The sequence below is a fragment of the Euprymna scolopes genome, chromosome 13, assembly GCF_053919585.1.
Source record: "Euprymna scolopes isolate OS-2025 chromosome 13, ASM5391958v1, whole genome shotgun sequence".
NCBI classification, from domain to species: domain Eukaryota; kingdom Metazoa; phylum Mollusca; class Cephalopoda; order Sepiida; family Sepiolidae; genus Euprymna; species Euprymna scolopes.
The window spans coordinates 143,508,407-143,519,511 of NC_136494.1; the positions used below are offsets into that span (position 1 = coordinate 143,508,407).

General features: G+C 33.3%; 1 non-coding gene across 1 annotated transcript; it reads right to left on the bottom strand.

The window, feature by feature from the left end:
* Positions 1–10,635: 10,635 nt before the first annotated feature.
* On the bottom strand, positions 10,636–10,771 carry LOC145292636 (U4 spliceosomal RNA). Its single transcript, XR_013869598.1, has one exon. It is a non-coding gene; the product is annotated as a U4 spliceosomal RNA (small nuclear RNA).
* Positions 10,772–11,105: the final 334 nt, after the last annotated feature.

The following is an 11,105-nucleotide window of genomic DNA, read 5'->3' on the forward strand; positions in this document are numbered from 1 at the left end:
CATTATGGTTCCTTCTTACCCAAACTGCACAAGTTACAGGGGCCTCTGAATAATCTTCTACCAAAAGACTACCACAACGGTAAAGAAAAAATGTATACACTGTCACATAGTACGTCGTTCTCGTAATGTAATCAGACATGCAAATCAACTTTGTCATTCATATTTTCCAAAGAGACAATCAAATAACGTAATATTAAAAACAATTTACAAAGTCCTTATTCAGCGGAGTTTAAAAGAATGCTATTCTTGTTATTCTTCTAATCAAAGGACATAAAGAAATCAGCAATTATATTTGTAGCAATGCTAGAATTTGCTAGTTAAGGTATTAAGTGAAACCGCATTTATTGTAATTATAAATTGCCAAATAAAAATAGAAGTGAAAATATGTTAGATATGCAAAATATATATATATATATATATATATATATACATATATATATATATATATATATATATATATATAAACAAACCGCGCATAATATTTCAGCTTGCATGAAAATCCTCTCAAGTTGATCCGAAATGTAAAATAGTTCTTTAGAAAGAATGGAATCCAAAATAAGTCCAGCGTGACGATGCATATAATCCGATTGGAAAGCCTTCAAAACAGCTGAAATAATGAAAACTGCTTTTTTTTCCGGGCAGTGCAGTAGCCCAAAGAGATGTTTGTCCCCACTCAAATGGGAACTAATAGTAAAAAGGGAGAAAACCAGTATGAGAACCTTCATCATCGGCTTAATTAGAAAAAGTGATTTCAGATTAAATTTTAAAGAAATTAAGATCAAACTAAGCGAAAAAAAAATCAGTCCGTGAAAGCTCGCATTACTCTGACCGGAAATTGTCTAGACGGAACGAAACAGATCTTTCTATAAAGTGTTAAAGGACTTTGTAAATTGTTTTTTGGAGTATTCAGTCGAGCACTAAACTTTGATTGTAAAGTTCAACTTACAGTTTTAGTATTCTTCCCTCTTTTATATATATATATATATATATATATATATATATATATATATATATATATATACTAACTGGACGCCCGGCGTTGTCCGGTCGTACAATACGTTTAAACATGACATTTTAATTTATGCAGATTGCGGATGTATTATTATGAAATCAATCCTCTATTTATTATCATATATTATGAAGAATAATATGCCTGGTGTTCGCAAATATATATATATATATATATATATATATATATTATTTTATATTTTTTAAATACGTCCTCTTCTCTTATTGTAAATTAAACTCATTAATAAGAAAAATTTTAAATAATAGTTAGGTATACCCGGGTTTGAACAGAAAACCATTCGATTTGTAATCGAATTCTCTACCACTAAATCTCCCAGATGATAACAGTTCTGTTTTTTTTTTTAGAAGAAATGATTTACTGAGAATTGAATTTCCCTTCATTTGCTGAGAATTACCTTCCTTGGTCGGTGTAACGTAAAATATTTTCCTGTAAAAATTCTTTTTTATCTATAAGAAAGACATTTTGCGATCGAATTTGTATCGATGTTCGATACTTATCGGATTAATTTCTAAAGTAAAAATATCTAAGAACACTGCCAAGAATATAATATACCTTTGTGTGAAATTTGCAAAAAAATAGGCGCAGCCGTTTCAGAACCTATGAGGAAGGAACTCACACACGCAACGTGGCTTTCGTATAATAGTATATATATATATATATATATATATATATATATATATATATATATATATATATATATGTGTGTGTGTGTGTGTGTGTGTGTGTGTGTGTACTGAAACTTTCATATAAATCGTAAACCTGTATCTGTCTTTTAAATAGAATGTTGTTAATTTTTCATCTTTTGTATATTTATACATTTTTTTTATAAACGCTTATAAGTTTATTCGCATCGCTTTATTCCCGCGTAAATCTCAATTCTTTGATCGGATCAACTCAATATCGGCGCCAAACAGTTTCAAATTTTTGGTGTACATCCATTTCATTCCTTATCCGTTCTTCATTTCGAATTAAATGCTTTGATTCCGTCCGAGTGTTAAGCAAATCCCAATCCACAAAGCGCCAGCAAACCCTACCCCTTAAGCCATCAGCGATGATTGGAAGTTAATCTCCCTCAGCGACGCCACTCATATTCGCCACAAGATCAATGATTCCTTATGGCCAAATGGAAGGCAAGTCACCTCAGTTTATATCTCTATAAACAATAGATTCCGCCAGAAAATGTACATTGGCGATGAGCAGTTAAGAGTAAAACATGGGTTACGCAATTTCTAACATCATCCCTCTGCAATCTATTTTGATTAATCCTAATTTTTCTTTCCCCTGAATCGGTAATCTGGTATGATCTACGGATCTGTCTAGCCAAATGGGATAATCGTGCGCCTAGATATTAAACCAATTTTTTCTTCGTTTCTGTCTAAAAGAAACCACATATTAGTGTTTGTCGATCTCTTACGAAAATGACCGTGATCATACAATTGTTCTATGGATCCGAAAATAACTTATCTGCTCAATTCGAATTCAGAAATATCTCTCGCATGTAGGGTAGCTCTTGCATGATTCTATAGCAGAAGTTATGACTGCTTTGTCTTTTCTAATGATACGTTTCCTTTCACGTTCTTCAATGCGTGCAGATTCAACAATTGTAACACCTTTTCAGCTTGCAGTACACCATTTGTGTTCAGTTAGTTTTCCCCACTAGTTAGAATACTAAGCAATCTGTTCGCGAGAGACCTTCAGGCTGTCCTTGAACCGTCTCCCCTGTCATCCTACGGTTACTTTTCTTTTGACCGCTCACCGTTGGCGTGTGACGAATCATTTTGTATGAATCATAATGGTGTTGGTTATTTCACGTTTTTCCTCACGTGCATCAGTTCAATATCTCATTTAGTTTTGTTTCATACTGCGTCAATCTGTCTGTAAGTGGTTAAGTCGCGCATGCGCAATGCATTCGACTTTTATTCTCAAGGTAAAAACCATTTCAAGTAGAAAACAAATTGAACATCGACAAAAATAATACAAAAATTTTGTTTACTAATTGGCGGAGAAAAAAGAATAAAAGAAAGAGTTCGTTTATTTTTAAATATTTGTTTTAATTTCTGTCTTTTGATAATTTCCGTTTGTGTGGGAGTTTCCATAGCAACCGTCTTCGAATTTCCTGTCTCCCACGTGACGTAACGATTTCCCAAGACGAAACTCCTACGAATTTTAAAAAAACTTCCGCTTTTACTTCTTTTATTCCAATTTACAAACTTTTCTTTTTCATGTCCATTTTTACGGTCGTCTTCTTTTTGCCCTTTCTTCTCTTAATCTGCTTTGAAATTTATTTTACTTTTTCTATTTTATTTTTATTAATTCTTACTATGATTCCTCACATGAGTCATTAGAAAAATATAGCTCTCCTAAAAAGGCGCTCTTGAATCGAACAAACAACGGCCTCAGTCTAGAAGGATTTCTCATTCTAGACTGCAGCAAATTTTATTTTCGTTGCCAATTCACAAGTCTGTTTTTAAGTAGATCGGTTTTCCCTACATTAAAAACAAACTTGTAGGGCGACAAGTAAACAAGAACAACAGGTGATGTTCTCTAGCGTCAGAGTGACAACAAATCTCCACAGATTTCCAATAATCTCCACTTGTTTCTATATCCGTTGCACAACGTTCTCTCAACAGCCGTTTACCATTGAATAATTACTAATAACGATTGTTTGTTTGTTCTGGAATTTTAGTAACAATAAGTCTCTAATGGATTCCAATACTCTCGGTGCTATCGTAGTGGAAGTCTGGATGGTGCTCTTCTTTTTTAACTTTCTAGCCTTTATGGACGGCCATTATTGTTACTCATAAAGATATTTTATTTCGAATATGTCACATCATGTCGTAACACAATAGTAAAAGAAGAAACTCAAGTCGAGGTTGGTTTAACAAACGAAGTGTATTAACATCACATGTACAAAGGTAGGAATACATATATAACTGACTACTGTTCAGCTAGACAGTGGAGTACTGTCGCCCCTTCTCACCGGTGTAGAAATACTGGCACTATATATATATATATATATATATATATATATATATATATATATAAGTAGATTGTAGTTTGCTTGAAGCATTGTTGAAGAAAATTATAAGGTAAAATTAAAAGCCAAGAACAATGCGAGATTTTTTTTTATATAGAGTAAAATTAAATGAAAACAAAAGAAATAAATTTCTTTTTTTGTTGTTTGTTTTTTCTTTTTCACACAAATTTTAACTCTAAACAACAGTCATTTTTTTTCTGTTGTATTCAATGGTGTTATAAATCTCAATATATTTCAGACCTATTAGTCCTTTTTCAAGAGAAGACAGCGGAAGAGTGTTCAAAATTGGAAAAGCAGCCGCAGAGTTTGCCACGTGATACCGCGAAATATAGAACAAAAAATGACGTTAGGAGAACGTTAAAATAAATCAGTTGGTGTTTGAAATACTTGTTGCGTTTGTGAATCAAGGGAGATGACTATTCAAGCAAGGTTTTTTTTCTAAATTATTGTTTTTCTTATGTTTTAAACTTATATTATAAAACAAAACACGTTCAAACAAGTATCTGGACTACCCATGGGCTCCAGTCTAATTATGCTTTATAATTATATATATATATATATATATATATATATATATATATATATATATATATAACCGGTATAATTTCCCTTATGCATAGAAAGGCCGGTATAACATTTATCAACTCAACAAATATCAGTTCCTTCAATTTCGTGCGACGTTCCTTCCATTTTACGAATTATTTTTACACATCATCATTCCATATTTTAACACATTATCATTATATTTCAGTTGATCTATTATAGTTAATCTGATATTATAGTAATTATATTCTTCTTTTATTTTATTCTGTCCATAATTATCCACGTAATTATTTATATTTATTAAAACGTGAACACAAAAACTTAATAATTACAAATACTGGAAACTTCGTTTTTTATAGCAATTAGTTTTAAAAAGCATTAATATGCTTTGAAGTTGTACCGATAATTTGTAGCCAGACAATTTTGTTGCACTTTTAAATTGGATCGGGATTAAAATGTATAGGCTTTACTTAAGTAAATCAGAAATCAATTTTCCTGGGGCGAACACTTGATTTCTCAATTGATGAGATGCGTGTTTTTTAAGATGCTCTTCATCTGATTAAGAGAAACATCTGATGGAAAATATTACTTCCTTCTCTTCAATTGACCATACAAATATGTTATAGTTTATCGTTTATGACATCTTTTCTTTTTCGTCTCTTCACCTTACTTTAACAAATATGGGTACTTATGCATCTATGTTACCGCGCTGTTTATTATTTAGAAAGCTATTCTTTACATGGTTAGAGGAGGATGTTTTGTAACTTTTCTTAACTTTCACTTAATTTAATAAACAATATCGTAAAAATTGAATTTAACTCGAAAATACTATTTAAAAAAGTAGCCCGGTAACATTGATGCATAAGCAGCTTAATATGTTATAGCTTATCGCCCTTGTTGTCTTTTCTAAGTCTGACTGGATTCAAGGAAAAGAATTCATCTAGCCTGGTGGAGTAGTCATCTTAGTGCTGTTACTTGTTAGGTAATATCACTTTGAGAAGTTACACCATTCATCGTTCGAGTCAGTCTGCAGTGAGGAATTATTTTACGATTTTGAATATTTGGTCAGGGTTAACTTTTATGATGCTTCATCTTCATGCATGGTATATTTCTTAAGTACGGCGTAATCACGTTGGCGCACCGGTTGTCGTTAGATCACTGAAGCTAAGCAACGCTGAGCCTGGTCAGTGGCAAATGGGTGACCAATTTAGGAATTCCACGTGCTGTATGCAGGAGAACATCGACACCTTTCTGCAAAAGTTGCAAAAACCTAACGTCATCATCTACCCTGATGGAGATATACATGCGACTGGGGACCGCTTGTGAATATCGTACTCCCATAGAACTTCTTCCTTTGGAGGAAGCGGGTTAAACCCGCATAGGTTTAGCGCTGTTTCCATTTCCATATTGATCAACACGTGCAAAGAAGGTGATGTACTGTAGGTATTGAATCTATCCCCTATATAATTCGAATGTCATTGTATGTTCTGAATTTGCACGGCTTGTTTCATAAAGTTGAACGATGAGTAAGATTTTTGACATGTAATTCGCTTGTTTTTGTTACTTGAGCATTAGTGGACGGTGGACTAATTCGCAAAAATATGTATAAAATAAAAAAATAATAATGATAATGTCGTTCACCAAATTCCGTCTGTGTTTGTTTACAATATCACCTCATTTGATATTTGGGTTTGACTATGAATCCACTGGAAGAGTCACTTCTGATAAATGTTTGTTTTAAAATATTCAAACGAAGAAATGATTTGCGGCGATTTTAAACGTTACCTCTTCTTTTATCGTAATTTGAACTCATTAATAAGTAAATATAAAATAACATGGTTAGGTACACCCGGGTTTGAACAAGAGACCATTCAATCTGCAGTCTAATACTCTACCTCAGCTATGTCTCCAGATAACAATAGTTCTGTTTTTTTTTTTTAAAGAACAAATGATTTACTGAGAATTGAATCTTCCTTTATTTGCTGAGGATAATCTTCCTTGGCCGGTGTAACGTAAATTATTTATTAGCTATAAGAAAGAAAGATTATTTTTAAGATGAGATTTTTTATCGATTTTTCGATACTTATCGGATGAATTTCTATAGATAACATATCTAAGAACACCGCCAAGAATATAATTTAACTTTTGTGTGAAAATTGCAAAAGATAGGATCAGCCATTTCTGAACTTTGTGAATTATTGGAGAAGTACAATTCCTTGTTTGAGCCAATGTGTCTCGAACGTGATTTTGAATATTTGGTAAGGATTTATAAGACGATCATCCGCATGTCATGATACACTGACTATGGACAGAAGACAATTGAGAGTGTCTTGTCAGCATAAAAACTCATTCCTATAATATATGAAGGCCAGTGTTCATTCTTAATTCGTCCAGTTTATTTCATAACGTCGAAGACTAGGTGCAAATTTTAACATGCAATTTGGTTGCATAATATATTAATCTCCTGAATTGTGATTGTCTACAAGATATAGATTTTCATTTCTTAGAAATAAAACGATATTGAAATGTCAATGAATTGCATTAATTAATTAGAAGGCCCGAGGCCATTAATTTTGCAGTAATCAGCATCGAACGTAATAAATGAAGATTATAGAATTATCTGTGATGAGAGTTTTTCAAAGCGAAAAAGCAAATCTCAAGCGGAATTACGATGTCGTCGATCGAGAGGGGTTTCCGATTAATATCAGGATACAAATAATTCAAATTAATAAAAACGCTAACGTCTTTTTTTCCTTGCGTAAATGTATCTATAAAGTATAAATTACAACTGAATTTTACCAAGTACTTTATCCACTATGCCATGGGTACTTGCACAGTGAATAGAGTACTTGGTAAAATTCAGTTGTAAGTTACACGCTTTTAGATACATTTACCCAGAATTGAAATCACAGAGTAATTTAAAAATACTATTTAAATAAATGACCATAATGTATTTCTACTACTGAGCTACATTTCCAAAAAAGTTTTTTTTTTCAATAAGAAGTTATTTGCGGAGATTTTATTATCTCCCTTGCCTAGGCAAACCTAAAATATTCCCCTGTATTACTTTTTCTCTATAAGAAAGGCTATTTTTAGGATTGGATTTTTTCGATACTTATCGGATTAACTTCTTTCGGATTAACAAAATATATCTAAGAACACTGCCAGACATACAAATTACCTTTGTGTTAAATTTGCAAAAGATAGGTTCAGCCGTTTCGGAACTTATAAGGAAGGAACTCACACAAAGCGACTTTTATATATATACTAGCAGTTCAACCCGGCGTTGCTCGAGCCCTATGTACTATTCATACCTTTATGTGCATATATATATATATATATATATATATATATATATATATATATATATATATATATATGTATATATATATATATATATATATATATATATATATATATATATATATATATAAAGTTTGTCTCATGTCCAGGTAACCTACATCTAAAATTTCAAGTGTTTGGACCCAAAATTAGCGGAGTAGTTTTGTAGAATCTGCAAAGGTCAACTCTTTCAACTTTGGCCTCATGGCAGCCAAATTTTCGCCTAAAAACTGATTACAAAGCTTACCGTTTGTCTGAATACCCTTTATGTAACATTTTAAATGTTTATACCAAAAATTGGCTGACTAGTTTGCTAGAGACCGCAAAGATCAAATCTTTTGAACTTTTCCCCCTTGCCAGCCAAATTTTAAAAACCGATTAAACAGCTATGCCTGAATACACTTTATGTAAAATGTCAAATGTTTAGACCAAAAATTGCTGAGTAATTTTGTAGAGACGACAGAGTTCAATTTTTTTTTTAGTTGACCCCAATTTTGACTTCTTAACATTTATTGTTTTGGGCTAAAATCAAATTAAAAAGTTTGATCCATGTCCAAGTAACCTATATCTAAAAGTTCAAGTGTTTAGACCCAACATTATCGGAGGAGTTTGGTAGAGTTTTCAAAGGCAAAATCGTTGAGATTTTACCCCTTGCCAGCCAAATCTCTGCCCGAAAGCCGATAAAAAAGATTTTCCCAAATCTCAATACCCCTTATCTCAAATTTCGAGTCTGTAGACTGAAAATTGACAGAGTATTTTGGTAGGGAAATGTACACACACAGATACAGAGGCAATTTAACTCTTTCCCGAGTGTTTGGAGGTGTGTGTGGAGCAAAAAAAAAAAACAAAAAAACAAAAAAAAAAAAAACAAATGGTAGCAGGAAGGCAGACTCGAACCCGTACCGCGAAGGAGGAAAAGAACGTAAAAAAATCGTCACGTTTCGCTGTTACGACCGCCGCCAAACCGGAAGTGACGTAGGTTTAAATTAAGGCTAGACAATCGAAAAGGGGGATGACTTTAGAAAATATCTGGAAAAAAAGCGACCCCTCCCTGTAGAAAAGTGCCCAGTTGAAGTTTTAAGTAATTTTTCGTTATTTGTCGTCTGAAGGATCGAGCTCCAAATGATCTTGTGAAAATTCGTCGAAAGTTTTAGGTAGACATGCAAACATACATACATACATACATATACATTTATCTATTGGTAGCTTAAATTTTCGACCCAAACCGATTAAAAAGCTTGCCCCCCTTTTTTTTTTACACAGTGATCACCACTTATCAAGGCCCGGAAGCCACTCAGGGATGAGGGTTATTGCAAGTACATTACATTAGTGTTGAGGTTTGATGAAGTGTTTACTTAAGGGGGCGGTTCATTAGGAATTTGTTAACGTTGGACTTGAACACATCCAAGTTGTAGTCCGGTGCGAAGCAGGCACACGGAACAGAGTTCCACAGGCGTGCAGTTCTAAGAAAGAAGCTTTGTTCATGGAATCCGCGTTTTGATTTAGGCACAGATATAGAGTGGGGGAAATTTTTCACAGTGGATTCAGCTAGACGGGTGTTTTTCGTGAAAGATTGGCGAGGAGGGACCAGAGATTGGAGTTCAGACGAGCACCTGCCATGGAAATCGATAAAACAAGGATAGGCTCGCAACGTCTCTTCTGTGGGAGAGAGGTTGCAGGGTAGAGAAAAGGGCATCCCCCACTAAGCCACAAAGTCTATTTTGTACTCTGTCAAGGCAGGATAGGCTGTTTTTAGCAGCTCCTGCCCAGATATGGCAACAGTATTCCATCCTATATCTGAATACCCTTTATGTAAAATTTCAAATGTTTAGACCGGAAATTGTATGAATAATTTGGTAGATATCGCAGAGGTCATTTTTTAAAAACTTTGACCCTACTATGACTCCTTAACATTTATTGTTTTGGGCTCAAGTTAAGTTATTAAGTTAGATTCATGTCCAAGGAACCTATGTCTAAAATTTCAATTGTTTATAACTAAATTTGCGGAGGAGTTTGGTAGAGTTCTCAAAGGTCAAATCGTTGAATTTTGACCCTTTAGCAGCCAAATTTCTGGTCGAAAACGAATTACAAAAGATTTTTCCAAATATCAGTACCCTGTATATCAAATGTCGAGTCTGTAGACTGAAAATTGACAGAGTTATTGCGTAGAGAAATGTACACAGATAGACATACATACAGACACAGACACTTTCACTCATATATATATATATATATATATATATATATATATATATAGTACTGATATCAAAAGTAAAAAAAAATTCTTTAGTGCTTTCAGCTAAAATTGCAACCAGAACATCTAGCGCTCCAGCCGCGTTTCCTGCCGTTCGAGCTATCAACGAATAAATAAGCAAGACGTAAAATTAAACCACTTCAAGCTATAAATGAATCTGCGCATGCGCAAATGTCATAGAACTTATCGACATATTTCTGTATGTGTGAATCATTGACCCAAAATAAGATTTTAAAAATTATAAAATATCCTTGGTGTATGATTTCGGCTTCCTGTAAATTTCAGTGTGCTCAGTAGTTTAAGAGTTAATCGGTTAAATACTTTTACACAGACATTTACTGTTGTAGTTATATATAGATATATAACAGTACAAACATATACCTCTTAAATGTTTAATATAATTAGTCTGTTTTTAGATTATATTTTACATCTCCACGGAGGCGTGCAGAAATTGCGATTGGCACTCAACTGGTGCCATCGCAGGATATTGGGAATAGTTTTCAACTAGCAATAACCACGCCTCGGATGAGCCCCATTGGCTATAGTATCACAGCTGCGCAAGCACGAAAAAAAAAGTAAGCGTTTATTTTGATACACATATCTACAGTCATTCATAATGCTGTCGATCCTGTCTGTTTGTTATTGCGTCTTAATAAAATATTTTCATCATAAAACTTTATTTTTAGTTGGTACTCATCACGACATGAGTATTATACAAGGCTTCCTCACATATTCTATTTACGTTTAATTTTAAAGATTTTTATTTGAATTCATTTTGCAGAAATACAGGATTTCTTGGGTAAAGTTATCTGCCCTTTGTACACTTCACCTTACATAGTTATTAATACTGACATCACAGAGACAAACTCGGTTTTTATTGTGCGAAAAATTCAACGTTC